This window comes from Phascolarctos cinereus, unplaced genomic scaffold, assembly GCF_003287225.1.
Source record: "Phascolarctos cinereus isolate Bilbo 61053 unplaced genomic scaffold, phaCin_HiC Scaffold_4;HRSCAF=312, whole genome shotgun sequence".
NCBI classification, from domain to species: Eukaryota; Metazoa; Chordata; class Mammalia; order Diprotodontia; family Phascolarctidae; genus Phascolarctos; species Phascolarctos cinereus.
In genome coordinates, this window is record NW_027555847.1 from 155,530,016 (window position 1) to 155,552,162 (window position 22,147).

Below are 22,147 nucleotides of genomic sequence, written 5' to 3' on the forward strand. Positions count from 1 at the left end.
ATGTGTAATGGTGATCAAAACATCACCAATTAGCTATACCTTGGGCTATCTCTAAGGATCTGTCCTCAGTCACCATTGTTCTTCAGTTTTACCAGCCTAGTGATTTCATACATGCCCAGAGCTTCAACTGTCACCTTTATGTTTAATAGAATTTAATGATTTTAATAGAATTTCAACATCTGGAGGGAGATAGGTGATAAACTGTCTTTACTCAGCCTCAGGTGGACAACATCTGGAGCACTGCAATTCAGATCTGGACACCATATTTTTCAGAAGGCACTGGTGACCTGGAGCTTGTCCAAAAGTCAACCAGGATAGGAAGGGAACTTGAAACTCAAAACATGTATTACATGGTACCACGTAATACAATTAAATATGTATTTACCAAGTATCTATTATATACACATCAGAAACTGGAGATGTTAATCCTAGAAGGATAAAGATTTAGGGGATAAATAATAGCCATCTCCAAATATTTAAGATAGAACCATTTGGAAGAATCATTAAACTTTTTCTAATTAACCCCAGAGGACAAAATTAGGACCAAAGGTAGAAGCTACTGAGATTCAGGTTTTAAATGGATATATGGAAAAATTCCTTAACAAACAGAGCTCTCCAACAGAGGAAAAGATGGCCTATGAGAGAAGTGAGTTCTCTACCACTGGAGATCTTCAAACAGAGATTGCTTGACCCTTGTTAAGAATTTGGGATATGACATTCATGTTTCAGGTTGGAGATCAATTAGAGAACTCCTGAAGTCCTGACTAGTCTCTATTTCTTTGATTCGTAAGTATTTGTCACTGACCCAGACCTCTATTTTGAGCTTCAGGCTCCCATTTCAGCAGCAACAGCAGCAGCATCTTCATCACTAGCATTAATATAATGTTTTAAGGTTTCCAAAGTGCTTTACAAATATTATATCATCTTATCCCCACAACAACCCTGGAAGATGCTATTATTATCCCCATTTTATAGGTTAGGAAACTGAGGAAAACAGAGGTTAAATGACTAGCCCAGGGTCACACAGCTAAGTAATTATGTGAGGTAAGGTTTAAAGTCAGGTCTGCCTGACTCCAGGTTTGCAATTCTATTCATGTGCCACTTAGCTGCCTCAATATCCCACATCTACATCAAATTCAACTAAACATGTCAAATGCTGAATTCATCACTTTCCCTTCAAAAAAAAACCTGTTCTTCTTCCTTCCTCCTTTACCCACAAACACCTTCCATCTCATGGGAAAGATTCTTTCATCTCAAATATTATATTTCTTGAAATTCTACAAACTAAAGATTCATTTGTGTTAACATCTGTTCAGAACATAAAAGTGCTTCTGGGAGGATTGAGGGGCTAATGATCACACTATGGTGTGAATTTGTTCAACCAGAGACTACTGTGATGGAAAAAGTAGGGGACATGGAGTGAGACAATGAGGACTCAAGGACTGGCTTTGATACTTAGTTTCCTTATCTGTAAAATGGGGGTGATGCACTATGTACCCCACATGGGTAGTTGTGAGGACTAAATAAAATAATGGGTGTAAGGTGCTTTGTAAACAGTAAAGCCCTATGTGGATGTTAATTGCTACTATGCCTGAAATTAGCTGCATTGAAGGAATGAATGTTTTGAATGGAGGAGATGGGTATGGAAGTAAGTAATTTTTGAGTGTGGAGCTCTTTGGGGAGGTTGGGCAGACCTGGATGGAACATTTCTGTGTCCACAGCAACATGGACAGAGTAGAGTGGGAAGGGAGTGTGACCACTGTCTCCACTATAAAGGAATAGGAATTCCGACTTATATGAACTGATAGAGAATGAATGAAGCAGAACTAAGAAAACAATTTCTCAATGCCTCCAAGAATGTAAAACAATACAAATGAAACCAAACACTGTGATGGGCTATAATAACCAAAGTTGGCACCAAAAGTATAGACAAAAAAAAATGAATCCCTGGAGATACAGGGCACTTTTGAGTAGAGATTATTGAAAATATTACAGAGTTCAATTGAGGTATTGGTTACTTTTATGGAACTACTTTTTTCTATTTCTTTTTCTATATTGGAGCAAGAGGCAGGGATACATTTGGAAATTAAGGTGATTTATAAACAAATATTATTTTTTAAGAGAAAAAAAAGAATAGGGTATATCCTTCATGTTTTCTGCTTTGACAGAGCCTCTCACTAACTTATTAAAACTCCCCAGGTTTTCGAGTGGCCACCAGAAGTGGAAGGTACATTTAATGGCTTTAAGAACTGGTTTGCCTATCAGGTTCTATGATCTACCAGGGCCATCACTAACAGTTCATTATGGACACTGAGGCCTCCAGTTGCCATGGGTACTGTCCTGTTATAGACTAACTCAACCTTCATTACACCCCAACTTTGAATGTATTTTTTCCACAAGTTGACTAACACTAAAAAGAATGACATGAAAGGAGGCAATTTGGTGGAGTGGAAAGAACGCTAGCTCTGGAAGCAATAGGCATGGGTCTAAATCCCTCTGAGGCTTAGCACATGTGTGACTTTGGCGTAGTCTTCCCTGGACCTCACTTTCCACATCTGTAAAATGAGGAAAGTTCTGAGGTTTCAAATGGCTTCTGAGGCCCTGCTTAGCTTTCAATTTATGATCAGTGTTCATTGACTATAAAAGAGTTTATAAAAGATTCAAGATGCTGCCTTAAAAACTCTCCTCCAACAACCTATCTCTTATGTGTATTTCAAAATCATGCAAAATTCCTTAGATATGTAAGAATAGAGATAACTTTGATGGCACTCTGACTATAACATAAAATAAGATATAAAACAGGATGTTATGTACTCATGTCCAAGCTGGAGTCCTAATAGAAGAAGAATTCCCTGTACATAATTAAATCCCTTCAGATGTTTCAGGATGACAGTATATGGATTGCATTAAGCCCTGGAACACCGCAGAGTCTCCTAAAGGAGATTCATAATCACTTAAAATATTTTGACTTAACTATCTACCCAAGGCAAACCAAGTGGATGAAGAATATTTATTTTCCAGACCCTAATATGCAACCAAAAAGCTGATCCATTCCTCTATTGATCTTTGACAGATGATGCGAATGGATAGTGGGCTGGGCTCAGCATTGAGCAGAATGAGCAGAGCAGGCTGAATTGAGATTTGGGAAACTGAAAGTTACTTTAATGACCACAAGCATGTTCTTGAAATAAAACCTATCCTTTTTCATTCAAATATTTTTCCAAGATCTGGGTATGGCTGCGATACATGGAATACTAGAATCTATGATGAACTGGTTTTAAAGATCACCCAAAGTGCAAAGGAAAGGCATCTTGCCTGGCACATAATAAACCTTTACTAAATGCTTATTGACTGACCAACTGACATTGTGGGTATGAGCAAGCTAGAACATTCAGTCAGTCAATAAACATTTATTAGGTGGCTGCTATGTACTAGACATCGTGCTAAATGCCAGAAATAGAAAGAAAGGAAAATGACAGTTTCTTCTCTCAAGGAGCTCACAGTCTAATGGGGTAGACAACATGCAAACAATATGTACAAATGAAATATAAACAGGATAAGCTGGAGATAATCAATAGAGGGAAGGCACTAGCATTTAAGGGGATTAGAAGAGACTTCTTGTAGAGAGTAGGATTTTAGCTGGGACTTGAAGAAAGAGAAGCTATGAGGAGGGAGAGACTTCCAGGCATGGGGGACAGCCAATGAAAATGCCATACATTATAAATGGAACATATTATAAACAAGGAATTATTCAGAAGTAGTGATGCCAGAAAAGAGTGCAGCATTTGATAGGTGGTAAGAGCAAGGATAGCCCATGTGCTCCATTGGGATCCACACATTCATGCAACTATTGAAACAATGTTTATTAAGCACCTTCTTTATTAAGCTCTAAGTGCTGGAGATACAAAAGCAAAAGAGGGGATGGATGGTCCCCAATGTATTGGATGGCCTTCTTGTGCAAGAATGAAAGGAATCTCATCCTAGAAATTTTGTAATCTAAATATCCTACATAGTTCTTGGGCAGTCTCTTCTAATTTTCATAACATTGAAAAGAGAAAAAGAGAATGCTGTAAGAAGAGATTTGAAACACATTAAGAGGTATTTAGGCAACAAGCTACTGTTCTCCCTTCCTCATCATGACTTTTCCCATTGCAGTTTCAATATATTGTGGGTTGACGTAAGAAATTAATTGGGAATTTGGAGGGTGTTTTGCAGAAGCCACAGATGACATGTGAAGGTCAACAGATGACACAGAAAAAGTTTAGAAACTCAGAAATTATATAGGTGTGTGTTTGTGTGTGTATAGAATTGGATAGTATCAACATATTTGATGTTTTAATATCCCATAATATTCAGACTTTTCTCTGGTAGAGAGGGCCAAAATTTTTATGTGGATTTTCCAGATCACAGGGATGGTGTACTCCTAACCCCCACTACATAGAAGGGATAACTGTGTACAGGTAGCGAGTCAGAGGATCATGGAATCATAGATTCACGGGCCTTGTAGTCCAAACCGTTTAGTTCACATATGAAAAAACCGGGACCCACCGAGATGAAGGCACTTGGCCAAGATGAAACAGGTAAGAAGTGTCAGAGGTTGGATATGAACAGGGATTCAAGCACTCCAGGGATAACACTCTTTTTTTCTGTCTTAGGAATGACTTTGGGGCAGCAAGGTGGCACAGTGGATAGAACACCTGGCCCTGAAGTCAAAAGGACCTGAGTTCAAATCTGGTCTCAGACCAAACACTTGACACTTATTAGCTCTGTGACCCTGGGCAAGTCATTTAACCCCAATTGCCTTAAACTACAACAAGGAATGACTTCCTAGGGTGAAATACCCATAGGCAGCACATAAAAGAAGCCATCAATACATTTGACTCTCAGCTTTGTATATAGTAAAGAGGAATGTTAAATTTGGTGTGAAAGAATATCTGGATTTGAATCTCAGTTCTGCCATTTGCTACATGTATACTGTGGGAAATGGAGATAATGTAAAAGCAGATGATGATGATAAAAAATGCTTATAGCCAACCTAAGATCCTAATGGGAAAAACAGTTCTTATAAATAATTAAGTTCATCAGATGTTTCTGAATACAATAAATACAATATCATAATAGTACAAAGGATAAAATACAAAATAAAAATGCAATGAAATAAAATAAATATATTACAATATTATTCAGTTGTTTTTCAGTCATGTCCAACTCTTTGTTGCCTCATTTGGGGTTTTCTTGGCAGAGATACTAGAATGGTTTGCCATTTCCTTCAATAGCTCATTTTACACATGAGGAAATCGAGGCAAAAGGGTTAAGTGACTTGCCCAGGATCACACAATTAATGAATATCTGAGACTTGATTTGAACTCAGGAAGATAAGTCTTCCTGACTTCAGGCCTGGTACTCCATCCACTGCACCCCTATAACACAATATAATAGCATAAATAACACAACATAATAAATACAATAAAATGATATACAATAAAAGTATATTTTTCAAAAATCAAACAAAAGTTGAGGCAGTTAAAAAAGACATGTTTGAGCATCAGAGCTCTCTAAGACTGAGTGGGGAAGTGATAGAATTGGAAATGTAAGTGATGTAAAAAGTAGCAAATGTAAATAGAAATTTATTTCCGAAAAGAGAGAGAAAGCTCACTAAAGTTGGTTTATTTAAAAAAAAGAAAAAAAAGAAAAAAAAAGCTTGCTCTAAAATATGGGTTCTTAACCTGGGGCTTGTAAGCCTGCTTTTTAAAAATATATATTTTGAGGAGTATATTTCAGTATGATTGGTTTCCATTATAATCCTTTGGATTTTGTTTTCTACATTTAAAGACATTCTGAGAAGCAGTTAAAAAGCTTCACCAGAATGGCAAAAGGGTCTGTGGTAATGGTGTGCTGAAAGCATCCTAGATGTCCTAGATGGAGAGCCAGTCGTTCAATTTTCAGTGTTAGCTTGATTTACTGTTTTGTTGATTGTCTAGACTTCAGAAAGTATGACCAATGAAGAATAAATTTAAAAGTATATCATGCAGGAGCAGCTAGGTGGTGGGGTGGATAGAGCACCAGCTCTAGAGTCAGGAGGACCTCAGTTCAAATCCAACCTCAGACACTTGACACTAGCAGTGTGACCGTGGGCGTGGGCAAGTCACTTAACCCCAATTGTCTCACCAAAAAGTAAAAAAAAAAAAGTATAGTGTGCACATGGAGAGCCAGTTAAATATTTACCAGTACAAAAGGTAGTATTCTAAAAGAAATAGTTAAAATACCCTCCCTCCTTTCCCTCTCTCCCTGTCTTCCTTTCTTCCCTCGCTCCCTTCCTTCCTTCCTTTCTGCCTCCCTCCTTTCCTTCTCTTCCTTCTTCCTTCTTTCCTCCCCCTTTACCCCCACACAGAGATTTGTCCAGACCCTGGAAGGTCATACAGAGGGCTAGGAAGCAACAGCTACCTAAATGCATACTACAGAAGATTTCCAGTGGCTATTAGTTGGTTAACTTTGCACCTGGAAAAAAAAAAAGGAGATAGATAATTTATTTGTCCTAAGGCCAAACTATTTAAACTCTCAGTGCTTTTATCAACTGTCTATGACTATAAGTTACAGAGAAATGCCAGCATAAACTGGTAGAGGGTATTTTCTCATATAGGAGTTTCCTGAATCAATGAAATCAGAGGCCTATTCCCCATTCTTATCCCATGACTCTATTTCCTATTCTCAGGACGTGTCATCACTTCACAGGGCACATGTGTCTTTAAACTGCTTTTCAATAAAGTTGTAATGGCACAGCATGATGACAGTCTATAAGCATGGAAAAGGAGGCCTTTGGAGCTTTACAATTACTAAATGACTAAGTGCTTCCAGGACTGATTTTTATATAGGTTCACAGAAAAGCCCCTGGTGTCTTCTGTTTATCTCTAATCCAATACTGACTCCTTAGTGTCTACTTGTATGAAAAGAAAATTACCAACTGCTCCCACTTTTCTTACCACATCATCACAGATTCTTTTTGTTATATCTAAATATGTTTTCTTACTAATTGCTCACATGAATATACACACAGGTATTTAAGTTCCTGGAAGATCAGAGCCTGCCTATTTAATATGCTTTCAGTAATGCCTGAGAGAACATTGTGCACACATGGGCACTCTGAAAAAATACTTGATGTATCAGGTAGGAGAAGATTTTTTAAGTCTGCAAGATATAGACAGATAGATAGGTAGATAGATAGACAGACAGACAGACATATACATATGCATACATACGGGCATACACATATGCATATATGCATACACATACACACACACACACACACACACACACTTAAGGAGTTACCTACAGCAACAAGGTCACATATCCAGTATATGTTAGAATTGCAGTAGTACACTGGAGCCAGCTCAAACCATCTCTGGGAAGCCAGCTGTTAAATTTTCTGTGTAAGTATTTATCCCTCAGCAATTAGCAACTGCTACAAATCAGGGCTTGATTTACTGTTTGTTTGTTTTAATTATCTAGACTTTTAAAAAATCAATGGAAAAAATGTTGACACAGAAGAGACTTATATGTGCCCTACATAACATTTTCTTTGTCTTTTGTTGTTGTTATTGGAGAGCTGGTTGTTAAATATTTACCCAAGCATCCCTGCAAAGGGACCCAGAACTCACTTGGACCCAAGCTCTCTATCCTTTACCCCTCCATGCCTCTCACATATACACACTCAGATTTATACATACACCAAAATCATCAATACAACATTTTTAAAATAAAAATGATGGATCAATATTAAGAGTAGCTCACATTTATGTGATGCATTAAGGTGCACAGCTCTTCTTACAACAAACCCATAAATTAGTGCAAATTATCCCCACATCTCTCTCCCACACACACACACATACCAATTTTACAGATGAAAAAATCAAGGCTTGTTGCAGGTTTCATTAGTACTAGAGCTGGGATTTGATCCCAAGTCCCTGGGTTTCAAGGCCAAAATTCCTTTCCCTACAGCACACTATCTATCTTTCTCTTAGATTTCCTTCTAACTCCAAACTTCCCAACTCTGTGATTCTAAAGATGGGGCTAAAACCAGATGACTTCTTATGCCCCTTCCTACCTGATGATTCTGTGAAAGTTTCCCCACTGGCCTTACTCCAGCTTCAAATCACACCAAATCAGAATTTGCTGAGACCTAACTCCCAATCAGGCCCTCTAACGGGCAGTTTCCAGAAAGAAATGGGCCGGTTGCAAATTTCTCTCACACACTTAACTACTCTTACCCTCTCTTTGCCAAACCGACAGTTGGCTTCTGAAAACTAATGGTGCCTAATTTTTCACATTTCGCTGATACTGTAAACAGTGCACATTCAGTACAGGGTGGAGAATGGCAACGGTATTATGAAGCATACCCACCGCCAGTCCCGCTTTTACCTTCTAATTGAGAACACCAAATGATATAAACCAATTGGTGTGTTTGTTGGCACCAGCGTTCCCAAGCAACCAAGGACCCAAGGAAAGCATGTGGTTCATTTACTAATGTGAGTAGCTTAATGGGGAAGGAGAGCTAACTGTACACAGAGAGTTTAGAGAACTGTCAATCACTGCACAATCCTTCCTTCTTCCTTCAGAATGGAAAACTCAAGAGAAGTGGCCAACTTGGTGATCACAGGCTTCTTTCAGGCCTTTTTGTAAAAAGACAATTTCTTTTGAATGTACCAAAGAGGTTCCCTCAAGAAGCTCAGAAACTTGGGGTTACTTTTTGTTTGCTGTCCTCAACATGGGGGAAAGGCTTTGCTAATTCCAGGCCAGGGTTCTTCCTGAAGGATTATGGAAGGATTTTTTTTTAAGAGCTTTATTTCCCATCTTTAGAAACACAATCGTGTTTTGTATTCATTCAATCCATCAGTATGCATTTATTTGCACTTTAGCCAGGGGCTGAGCTAAATTCTGGAGATACAAAAAAAGGCAAAAATAATCCTACCTTCAAGGAACTCACATTCTAATGGAGGAGAAAACATGTAAATTATGAGGTGTATACAAGATAAAATAAATAAAATATAATAAAAACACAATAATATATAATATGCAATGCCACAAATAGTGGAATATAATAAATATAATAAAATTATGTGCAATAAAAGTGTATTTTTCAAAATCAAACAAAATTTGAGGCAAAGGTGAAAACACACGTTCTGAGGATTGGAGCTCTCTGGACTGAATGAGGAAATGATACAATGGGAAATGTAAGTATGTAAAAACAGAAAATATAAATACATTTAAAAAGAGAGAGAGAGAAAGCTAACTAGAGTTGGACATCTGCCTTGTCCCAAACTCTGATAAGATCAAAGTAATCGATGGTGGATCAAAATGGATGGAAGCTGATGATTGAGAATGCCCAGTTTGACACAGGATCTATCTTCTTTTCTTTCCAGCTCTCAATTAAGTGTGGTAAAAAAGGAATAAAAAAGACTGAGAAATGAGAACCATGGAGAATCAAAAATTCTTTTGAGCAAATACTTCTAATTTCTTCTTAACCAAATTTTATCCAGAGCATTGCTTCGAAAATTTGGCTTTTTCCTTTTCCCTATTTGACCACCAACTGAAAAAATGACAAAGTTAACTAGGTGGTACAGTGAATAGAGCACTGGACTTAGAGACAGAAAGATCTGAATTCAAATTCTATGGCAGATACTTATCAGCCGTGTGACCCTGGTCAAGTCACTTAACCTCTCTGTACCTCAGTTTTCTCATCTATAAAACGAGGTCAATGTATTGGATGGCATCTGAGGTCTCTTTCAGTTCTAAATCCATGATCCTAAGAGAGCAATAGAAGAGAAAAATTGTCTGGATAACCCATAGACTGAAACTGCACATAACTCCCTTCTATAATTGGGTCTTCTTGGAGAGGAAATAACACCATATTCAAACCAAGCAGCAGATTCCTGGCACCATGATGATTCAAAGCATTTTTGAAGAGGTAAGACTGTGTATACCTTGCCATGTGCCCTCTGACCCACCCCATGTTACCAGCCCCCGGTGTCTTCTGTTTATCCCTAAACCAATACTGACTCCTTAGTGTCTACTTGTATGGAAAGAAAATTACCAACTGCTCCCACTTTTCTTACCACATCATCTCAGAATCTTTTTGTTATATCTAAATATGTTCTCTTACTAATTGTTCACATGGATATACACACAGGTATTTAAGTTCCTGGAAGATCAGAGCCTGCCTGTTTAATATGCTTTCAGTAATGCCTGAGAGAACATTGTGCGCACATGGGCACTCTGAAAAAATACTTGATGAGATTATAGATGTATCTGGAAAATACATCATTTTAAAAAATCTGGCTCTGGTGTAGGATTTTTTTGGGGGAGGAATAACGCTTTAGTGTTTGGCCTTTGGCAAAAATAAGGTGGGAAACTCCCCAATTTAACAGATGGATGCAGTATCTTTATGGCTAAGGATGACAGAAGACTGAGGAAGATTAATTTATTTCACCTGGGTTGTATTTGGGGCTGCTTTAGAGCCAGGCAGCACAACCTTGGGTGCTGTGAGGACTCCAAAGGCCCATGGCAGAAAGGCAAGCTCTTTGTTTCTGTAGGAACTGCCAGGCTGGTTGTAGCCAGCTTTGTGAAATGGCCACATTCCACCCTTTAAACAGGAGACAGGGGACAAAAGGAGCTCCCGTCCAGCACAGGGGGGAGTAGAAGTAGCTGTTTGCCTCCTTTTGGTATAAAGTCCCCCACACCCAGCCACCTGGAAAAGAAGCTGGAGTTGAGCCCGGGGTGAGGTCCAATTTGAAACTGTCCTGCACTGCCTCCACTATGACCGGGCAAATCCCAACAAATTAGAGGCTTGCCCTTAATGACCTTTAAGATTCTATGGTTCTAAGAGGCAGAGCTTTCTCTTTCTATGAGCCTCTTCCTTTCTCTTCTCTCCTTGGGGATGCTTAATAAGCATTCTCCCCACCCCCATCCCACGTTCAGGTTTTCTTTAGTGGAGAAAGGAAAATGTAACGGCTAAACAATGTAGCAAATGAAAAGAGAATTACTTTGAAAGTTTCCCTCCCTAAACAATTCATTAATGTAGCCATTTAACAAGCATTTATTAAGCACCTGCTTTTCAAAGGGACAAAGAAAAGCATTGTAAATACAAAGACAAAATAGTCCCTGAACTCAAGGAGGGATGTTTTTTTTTTTGTATCTAGATAAGTCCATAAAAAATAAACCTTAATATGTAATTGAAATACAAATATTCAAATATTTTTAAAATACGGAGTACTGAGGGAGTATCACAAACATGAGGTGGATCAGGAAAGACCTCAAGTAGGAGATAATAACTGAAGTGAATCTCAAAAAGGAAACAAGGGGTTTTAAGAGTGGGAGGTAAGAAAGGAATCCAGCTCAGAAATGGGAGAAAAGTTTTATGCTAAGGTGCAAAGGTAGGAAATAGAAGATCTTGTACTGGAAGCAGTAATTAAGCCAATGGGACTGGAGTGTGAGAGGGAGAGTAATGTGAGCTCTCTCCAGAATGATGGTTGAAAACAGACTGTCCTTAAATGTTAAGTAGTGGGAGTTTATGCTTTCTGTCATTCGTCCTTCGTTCTGGAAGAGGACCATGGCATCGGGAAGGTGGAGGTAGTAGAAATGGTTCCTCACTCTGAGTTTCTTTTCTGCTGTCTTTAATTTACATCAGGGCTTCCCTTCCTCTCCCTTTTCAGGAAGCACTTGTAAATCTATATAAATTGGCTTTGGCTGAAGGAAAACAGAGGGAGGTAGTTCCCGTGGCCAATGAGAAAAATTGGAAAGTAACTCTGTGGCGCTTTAAGATCTACAAAGTACTTTTCTAGTGAAGAAAACAGAAGGGAAGTCCATTGAGAAAAGGGAGAGGGGGAGGAACAAGAGAGAGAAAGAGGAGAGACAGAGACAGAGAAACAGAGAAACAGAGAGAGAGATGGGGGGGAGGATAGGAGTGATGGACTAAATAACATAGGGACTATTCAGGAGTTCCAGGAAGGCTGGGATTAGATACCACATATCCCCTGGGCCTGGGTCTGACAGAGCTTTCTGGGTGGTGCAGTGAGCAACAGAGATTGTCAGGAGGAAGGGAGAGAAGGAGTGGTGGGGAAGTTATCTTGTTCTGGACACAACCATGTACTGCCTTAGGCAGCACTGTGACTCTTTTATCCCTTTATCTCCCACTACGTCCAAGGTTTCAAACTATCTGTTCAACAGCTAATCCCTACTAAGAGATTATTTAATGTGTGAATATATTGCCTTTCCCAGGGTTGTGAAGAATCAGAAAATCATGAAAGGAATGAATGTCTAATAGGGGGATAATGGCATGTAAGGAAGGATTTGGGAAAAGTATGTGAGGGGAATAAAGTGGGGTATTACGGACTTTCCAACTTCTTGAGTCATATTATATGGATGCCTGCTTATTCATAAGATCTGAACTGGGTTGTACTAGCAAGCATTTGTTTACATACTATCTGAGCTGAGGGATCAAAATCTTGAGAACAAAGAGCATTTTTCACTTTGTTTTTATATCCATAGTACACAACATGTAGTAGGCACATAATGATGGATTGAATCCCTAGCCAACTGAAGGGCTTGCTTTGTGCCTTGACATATGGTCATCCTATCTTTATCTTTATTGGTAGTTTGTCCCTCCAAAACACAAGATTTAAAGCCAAGTAACTGAAAGGTCACTGGAGAGAAATCATCTTTTTCTTATTGGTTTTGTTCAGTTGTTTTTCAGTCATGACCAACTCTACATGACCCCTATTTGGGATTTTCTTGGCATTGATACTGGAGTGGTCTGACATTTCCTTCTCCAGCTTATTTTACAAACGAGGAAACTGAGGCAAACAAGGTTAAGTGACTTGGCCAGGGTCACACAACTAATAAGTATCTGAGACCAGATTTGAATTCAGGAAGATGAATCTTCCTGACTCCAGGCCAGGCACTTTACCCACAGTGCCACCTAGCTGTCTCTTAAGTCCTGAGTGAGAATAAGGAAGTGTCATCAAAGAAGAAATACTTCAAAGAAATAGCTGAGCTCTCTCCCCGTGTTCTGTTTTCAGCCACTGTGGGAACCCTATGGAGAATGCACTGTAGAAAGAAAGATACAATATACATGCAAATTCTTTATGCTTTTAAATAAGATTAGTTTTTAGGAAAATCAATATGCTCTTCCCACATATGATGAGTTGCTCTTCCTGGAAAAGCTAGCAGTCTGTTCATACCACTCTTTATTTCCCCCAAAATGTCAGCAGGCAGCATTAAGTAGTAAAATAAATATTTCACCGTCTTCAGTCACCCTTCTTAGGCTCACAGGCTTTCAGCTAGCAGGAATCTAGTCCAACCTCCCTCATTTTAAAAAGGAAGGAACTTTAACCTTTGGGCAAAATTGACTTTATCAAATTTACTTTGGGTAAAGTAGTGAAGTGACTTATCCAGGGTCTCAGACAGCAAGCCACAGAGCTGTGATTTTTCTGTTTGTTTGTATTGTCTTGTTTCCCCCTTTTGCTATATTCTTTAGGTCTAGGTTTCTAATGAATAACTGAAAAGGAAAAACAAAAAAGAAAAAACCCCATGTTTTAAGGGAAGCAGTGATAAAACCCTAGTCTGAAAATTCCTTGGGGGAGAGACTGTGTAATTTATATAGAGAACGGCTCTTGAAAACATATCAAATAATGCAAGCACATCATATACAAATGCTTAACAATTTCACCCCCCTTGTAAGCAACTTTAAAGGAAATCCTAGTAGAGACCTCTGTTCTAGAGGGAGAATTTTGAATGAATAAAATAAAAAGGGAAAGAGAGGGGTAAATAGAAAACAAAGGAGGAAAAGTGAATGGGGGTACAGAATTACATTGGCTCCCATGGAAAAAAACACATTAGCTACTGGGCTGATTATGTTTTGACATTACCCTCAGTACATTAGTGAGCTGATGGCCATTCAAAGCCTGGGAAAGCTCTCCTTTCAAGGCACTTGGATTCCAAAGTATCTTAAATATTACCAGGGAAACACTTCCTTTCCTGACTGATGAAGTCCTTTTGGCTCCAACTCCCAAACCATTATGTGTGGCTGTTTTCACTACCATGAAGGTTCTCTCCTAATGTTTTACCTATCAAAAAAAGAAGTTTAAACTTTTCTGAAGTGCTTAAATTTGAATGAAAGGAGACTGCTAATTCCTACTAAACTGTCTTTGCTGTAATGATGCTGTGGGAAGCAGGACCTCTTAACCAAGCTGACAGGTCCACCCAAGGTGGCCAATGCTGAAGCATCATCAGGCTTGGAGTGGCTGGGGGAGCCAAAGCTTTGGCCATTCTTGGGGCCTTTGTGCTGGAAGATTAGTCGAGCTAATGGTCTCAGGCCTTGGAGAAGCTTAGCTTTAGTGCTAGGCTCAAAGGATCAGAGACTTAGAGATGGAAGGGTCTTTAGAGGTTTTGTAGCCCAACTCTCTCATTTCACAGATGAGGAAACTGAGGCCCAAGGTGGGAGAAGAATCCAAGAACAGAGCTTTGGGGGAAACCCACACTTAGATGATATGAAAAGGAAGATAAATCAGCAAATGAACATAAGATGCAAATGGCCAAACAAATAGGAGCAGAACTGGGATAGAATTGTATTACAGGAGTAGAATCAAGGAGGGTATAGAAAATAGTATCTTCATATATTTTTGGAAAGAGCAAGGGGGATGAGAACAGAGAAAAGGCCATTAAATTTGTCAATTAAAAGGACCTTGGTGAAATTTTAGACAACTGTTAGCCAGACTGGTCAGGAATGAAATTAGGTTTCATGTAGGGGAAAACTAGGTAAGATAGTTAGGAAATGGAGGTAGCATAACTAATTTTTCTCAGAGTTCAGCAGTGAAAGGGGAGGAAAATATAGGACTGTACCTTGAAGGATTGATAAGATATAGGAAAGTATTTTTCTTTTTTAATTTTTAGGCTGAGAGACCTGAGCATAGTTGGAGGTCAAAGACATGAAATTAGTGGTGAAGAAAAAATAGAAGGATATAAGATAAATGTCATCACCAATGTTGCAAGGACATAGCAGAGATGAGGGTGAGGGTGTATAGCATCAGGGCCCCAGGTAGCAAATTAGCTTTGTCCAAAAGGATGAGTGTATCATTATCTAATACTATAGGGAAAGAAAAGAGGATGAGTGAAAACACAGAGTGAGTCCTTTGAATGTAACCTCCGATTTATTTTTTTAAATGGCCCAAGGTTTACCACTAGTTCTCCTGGCCATTTCCCAGCCCTTGAAAATCAAGTGCCCATAGAAAATAAAGTACAAGCCAAATATTTTCTCTGGCCTACCTTAGAAACTAGAAAAAGAGTTATTTTCTTGTTTGTTTGTTTGCTTTAAATGAACTTAAACTTTTCTATCTTTAAGACGAGAAATAAAAGCCTAACACCAAATTGGTTTGTTTTGAAGGCTAGGGAAAGATATAGAGGAGGATGTTTCATAAATACAGGTATACCTGACTTTATTACATAACCTGAGTTACTATATATGAATCACATTATTTTTTTTGTAAATAGAAGACAATTTTGCATGGACTGAGGGAGCCAGGTAACTCTATAAAGGATCATTTTATGAAGTGAAGAATCCTTTTTGATTTGTGAATGAATCGTCTTCTAGTAGATCAAGTTAGTAAGATTTGAGTTCAGCATACTGGACAGAAGTATCCTTACATCATATATTTGGAGCTGGAAGGAGCCTTCAAGGTTGTCTGATCCAACCTTTCATTTTATAGTTGAGGAACCAGAGAAGAGAAGTTAAATTATACCCAGGACAAGAATACCTGCTAGTGAGTGGCTGTTTTGAGTCCAGGTTTTCTGACACCAAAATCCAGGACCCTTTCCACTTCACAACCCCATCTCATTTTTCTAAAACAGGGTATGCCTTTCTCTTTAACTTCCTGACTCTAGGAAGTATGAAAGTTAATTACTGAAGGGGAAACATTCAGAAAACTCAAATCTTTGATTAACTGTGGCTTTTAATTCCCTACTCTGTCCCTCCCCGGGGGAGAGAATTATAAAATAGACTTCCTCACACCCGAATTGTAATCTTCAGTGGTATTCAACTCATTAAATCCCAACCCAGAACTTGAACTAGAGTGCCTTGCCCTGAGTTTCTAAGCTACAGGAAAAAAAGTTACCTTCTACGACCAGAGATTTGCATATTTTCTTGTTTTCAAGCCTAAATGCCTTATAGTTTAATTTAAAAACATGCAAATCTTTCCCTGGTTTTTTTTTCAAGTAGTGGAGAAAATCTGTGAGTATTTAGGAGCTAGGAGGTGCCTATAGGGGCAGAGAGCATGGGAGAAAAAAAAAGAAGGTGGTTACAGAATTTTCCTTTCTTCAAAGACTAAAATTTACAAACCATACATCTGATGCTGTTATTTCTTCAACTTGATTTTTTGGAAAAATTACAGAAATGTCAACTTAACCTTGCCTATTGCTCACATTTTAGTAAATGACCTAATATTTGGGGGAATGAAGAAGAATCTCCATTTATATAGAAACGCACATATTTTCCCTAAAATATAAATGATTTTAGACAACACATCATAAGGAGTCTGACATTCTTTGGGGGTGAGGAGATTGTTATCCAGATGTTGCCAATAGAATAACACCCCTCTCCCCAAAGATCTAACAATGCTCCACAAAAGTTTTTAAGAGTCTTATACTGGAGCCAAACAAAACTCCATGGCCACATTCATCTTGCAAAGGGGATTACATTTGATAAGCATTTGAATCAACTTTCACAGTGCAAGCTGCTTCATAATCAGAACATAGGGTCTAAATCTTTATCAGGTGGGCCACTAGACCACCTCAGTTGGCCACCTCGCTGTGCTAATGAGGTAAAGGTCATAAGATTAATCTCCATGGGAACCGCTTAGTTTCACTCTGTTCTTTGTTCACTCAGAGAATGTCAAAGCTGAAAAGGGCCATAGAGATCATCCATTCCAACTCTCTAGACTTGAAGAATGAAACTGAAGCCCAGAGAGATGAAGTCAGCCATAACTAGGTCAGGTTGACTAGGACTTTTCCCCAACGTGCCACCTTCCCTGGGTGAATGTGATTCCTCAACACAGAGACCACCATTCTGATGCCTCAGACCTTGCTCTCTTCTCCTGGCTTGTGCCTGTGGCATGAGCCTGCTTCCAAACCTGGCCCAGTGATGTTATCCCAGGATCCCTTCTTGTCACAATGTCAACCCTACCCCAAGGCCTGCCTTCCATCCCCAATGCTGCAGAGGTACTTGCTAGGTTCTCTGGGTGGCAGGCTTCCTCATCTCCTGGTCCTGGCTGAATCTAAAGTTGGACTGTTCATTGAGAACTCTCCATTCTATCAAATTTTCCTCTTTGCCACTGTCCCTCTGTCCTCTTCCCCTTAATAAATGGCATAGTGGATAGAGTCAGGAAAACCTGAGTTCAAATTAGGCCTCAGACATTTACTAGTTGGGTGATACTGGGCAAGTCATTTAAGCTCTACTTGCCTCAGTTTCCTTAACTGTAAAATAGGGATAATAATAGCATCTATTCTGCAGTTCTTTTGAAGATCACACGAGATAATATTTATAAAGCACTTATTAGCACAATCCCTGGCACATAGTAGGCATTCAATAAATGTTTATTGACTGTTGACTGTTTTTACCACAGATGAAAAATTCCCAGATATATCTTTGGGTAAAGTAGTTCAGGAACAAACAGCTAATTAGTGGCAAAGCTGAGACTTGAACCTAGGTCTCCTAACTTGAGTGTTTTTTCTTTTTTCCATTAGGCTGTACTGCCTTCACAATTACCCATTTTGTAAAAGCATTCCACTGGTCACTGGTGAATACGTTGTATAATTGCTAAATTTAAGTAGCTAAAGGGATGGGATCAAGAACACCAGTAGAGAACTTATCTCAGGCCTGGGAAAGAGCCAAAATTTCCCTAGAAACTGGAGCGAAATGAGCAGAATGAGAGATGAAATAGTAATGGACAAAGGGGAACCCACATTGTATGACTTTAATTTTCTCAGTAAAATCAGAGGCAAGGTCTCCTACTGAGAGAGAGGAAAGTAGATAGTTTTGCCATAGATTTGTTGCAGGGAGTGTGAATGAAAGTCATTCAGGGCAGAATAAAAGGATTGCTAAGTAGCAATTAGGGTCTAGTTGAGATAAACTCAATTTGTGGTGGGTCTAGTCAGCACGGTTTTGTGATTTCTTCCATTGGTATTCAGCAGCATTTTGCAGAGAAAGCAGGTGGTAGCACTAACCCAGTTTTGGATTTAGCCAGGCACCAAAGAGTGGTAGAACAATGGGGTAAGGAAGGTATTCAAGGGTGGAGGACAGTGTATAGTTGAACTGGTCAACTTTAGGGTCAAGAATACAATGGAGAGCAAAGGGGAGAGAAATGACTGGATACTAAAGTGAGAATGAAGACAATGTTTAAGAGGAGGGATACAGAGAGAAAGATGTAAGAATGGAAGATTATAATGAGAGAGAAGAATACCACAATTCAGAATTGTAAAGGCAGAAGTTATTAAAAGAAATGTGAGTTAAATAATAAGAGAGTTAAGTAAATTTAGAACTAGTTGAATGAATGGATCCAAATAGAATTCTTTTTTTTTTTTTTAAAAAGAAGCTTTATTGATGTAATTTGTTTTTAAATTACATTTACAGATTACTCTTACTTCATGAGAGGCCTCTTATAACAAAGCGAAGTAAAACTCATAAGATAAACCTCATTTAAAAGAACATTTCACATCTGTAGTGTGTGTATGCACACACACACACACACACACACACACACACACACACACACACACATGCCTCGCTCTCTTTTTATTGATAGAAATCTATGTCCTTTCCCTCCCACCCTATTTTTCCATAGGGAGAAAAAAGAAAAGAATAATTTATACTATAACAATGTTGTAAGGGCAAACAACTTTAAAATAATTAAGGACTTGATCAATGAAGTGACCAAGATTCCACAGGGTGAATGAGAATGTGTGCTACACACTTCTACATATGGAGGTGATAGACTCAAGATGAAGAATGAGAAATACATTTTTTGGACATGGCCAATGTGTGAATCTGTTTTGCTTGACTAGGCACGTTTGTTACAAGAGTTTTCTTTTACTTTTTCCAATGATGGGAAGAGAAAGTGAAAAGAGAAAATTAATGCTTGTTAATTGAAAAAAATTAATTTAAAATAAAATATGATGCATAGGAAAAAAAATGTTGTCAACCCCATGTTAAAGTGAACCTCTAACCATCCCTTCTGTCCCCACAATTTTATGATTATTGTTGTTGTTCAGTTCTATGACACATTATTTCTATGACCATTCTTTCTGTGGAATGCTGCCTAATTCATACTTCAGGGCAGTATCTGAAGAAAGGCTATTCTCTTGTATTTGTGCATTAAGTAAACCGGTTCTTTAATTCTCATACTATGTTAATTATATCTTTACTAATAGCTTCTTCTTTTTTCTCATTTTAAAAATGACTTTTAAACATTTTAGAGGGAAATTATTCCTTCTCAATTTGCCCTAGAAAAAGTTACTTTGAGAGAGCCTTCTTTTAAAGAGAAAGGAAACAGCTTGCTTATTCATTCCCAAATCTTTCTTTTAAGTGAAATATATTTTTTGTACAGGAGAAATACACTCCTACCACCATAGATCTCATGCCTGGCTTCAAATAAGAAGTGAACAGACCATGGAAAATTATTGACAATTATCCCAAATGGCATGGCATGTAGAAAATATTACTCTTTGCGCCAATCCTAAGAGACCTGGTGGGAATTCAGCTTGTCAGAATTCAAGACCAAAAGAGGATGGAGGTTTGTCTGTTAGGGCATGGCTGCAAAGAAGCATATTTTCTTAAAAAAAAGTGTATATTCCAAGTAAACCCACACATTATGAAGGTGCCATGTTGAGTAATCATTTTAATAACGGAAAGTATAGTAAGTAAGAACACATCATGACATCCTTTTTATAACAGCCTCCTGGAGGAAAAGGAGTAAGAGGGGAAAGCCACTGAACATTTCTAGGAATGAGATCCTATCCTGACTTAGGCTTAATACAGGAATTTGGAGGGACTATGAGCCAAAATACAGAAATCTTTTAGGAAGCATTAAAACATTAAAAAGTCGAATCAAAGAGAAAGATGTTCCTTAATGATTCTTAGAGGTCAATGACTTAGGAAAGAATGCAGTGGAGGGTGATAACATTCCCATCATCATTTTCCTCTCCCATGTGTCTTGATTGGGAAAAGTATTATACTGCTGCTGAAGGGATATTAGAGGGAGGGAAGGGAGAAATACAAGCCGTAGAGAATTCTAAATACTGAGTGCCCTTCATGCTAAGGACAGTAACTTATTCTTTATTTCTTTATTTTCCCCATTGATTCAGTGTTTTGTTTTAGATTACTTGTGATGGTTTTTTTTTCCCCATGTAGTGGACTCCCAGTGTGCAAACTCTCTCTACAAAGACAGATTGGCAATTTAAAAAAAAAAAAGTTTTTCTTGATGCTTTTAAAAAGGCATCACTGTCACATCCCAATACTCCTTCCCCAATGGGAAGGTTACTTTGTAACCAAGAATTACAGTAAGCAAAACAGGTTCACACACTGATCACACCTTACGCTATATACCTCATTCTGCATAAGTAGCACTTTGCCTTCCTACCAAAAAAAAGGATATATTCTTCAGTTATCTTGGTCATTACATTAGTTTCAGTTCTCATGTCTTTCAGCGTTTTCCATTATGTTGTTGTGATTATTGTGTGCATTATTTCTCTTGGTTTTTTTCCCTTATTTCCCTCTGTGTCATTCATACAAATCTTCTCATAGGTCTCTGGAACATCCATATTTGTCATTTATGGGACAGTGTTGGTTCATTTCATTCATATACCACAATTTGTTCATCCATTCTCCCAGTCAATGGACATTCACTTTACTTCCAGTTTCTTGTCAGGTGGCATGGTATATAGAGTGTTGAACTTGGAATCAGAACTACTTGAATTTCAATCCTGCCACACATATTCACAGTCTCAGATTTCATTTCCTTATCTATAAAATAGGGATCAGAATAGTAATTACCTTATAGGGTTATAGTGAGGATGAAATGAGAAAAATATATGCCAAGTGCCTTGTAAACCTTAAAGTGCTATATAAGCATTAACTATTAATATTTTATTACCATAAAAAAGTTGAACATTATTTTTTAAATTGAATTTTTTTTTCTTCCAGTGATCAAGCCTTTACTTTTTTCTTTCTTAAACTGCCTCCCCTACTAGGAAAAAAAGCAACCTGGTAACAAAAATGTACAGTTAAATAAAACAAATCCCCATCTTGACGATGACCAGAAATGTGAGTGTTATTCTGCATTTGTTCATCACCTCTCTGTCAGGAGATTGAACAGCATTCTTCATCATGAGTTCTCTGATATCGTGGTTGGTCATTTCATTGGTCAGAGTTCTTAAAGTCTTTCAAAATTGTTCACTTTTATAGTGTTGATGTTACAGTATACATTGTTCTCCTGGTTCTACTCACCTCACTCTGCATCAGTTCACTCAGTCTTCCCTGGTTTCTCTGAAGCCATCTCTTTCTTCTTTCTTACAACACAATAGCATTCCATTACATTCATACACTATACTTTGTTCAGCCATTCTTCAATTGATGGGCACCCCCTTAGTTTCCAGTTCTTTTCCAGTACAAAAAGAGCTGCTATAAATATTTTTGCACATGGAGACCATTTCCTCCTTCTTTGATCTCTTTAGAACATAGACCTAGAAATGGTATTGTTGGATCAAAGAATATGCAGAGTTAGGTAACTTTTTGAGTTGCCTTGTATTTTTAATGATGGTAAATACTGAAAACCAGGACTTATATTACAAGACAGTTGACTTTCTGTCCATTTAATTCTATAAGGCATGATGCAGCGAAGGGAAGATATAGCTTTCTCAAAGTCTGCACCAGCAAAGTACAATTTAGAAGGTGCTACCAAAGTTAGATATACTGTATATCTGTCTTCTGAGAATCAGCCTTGCTTAACTCTAGAGAAGACCATTATCATTATCATAATCACAGTAATTGCCACCACAACTTTCAAAGACCACCTAAGAGGTCACAGAAGGGTTGTAATGTGCATTGCTG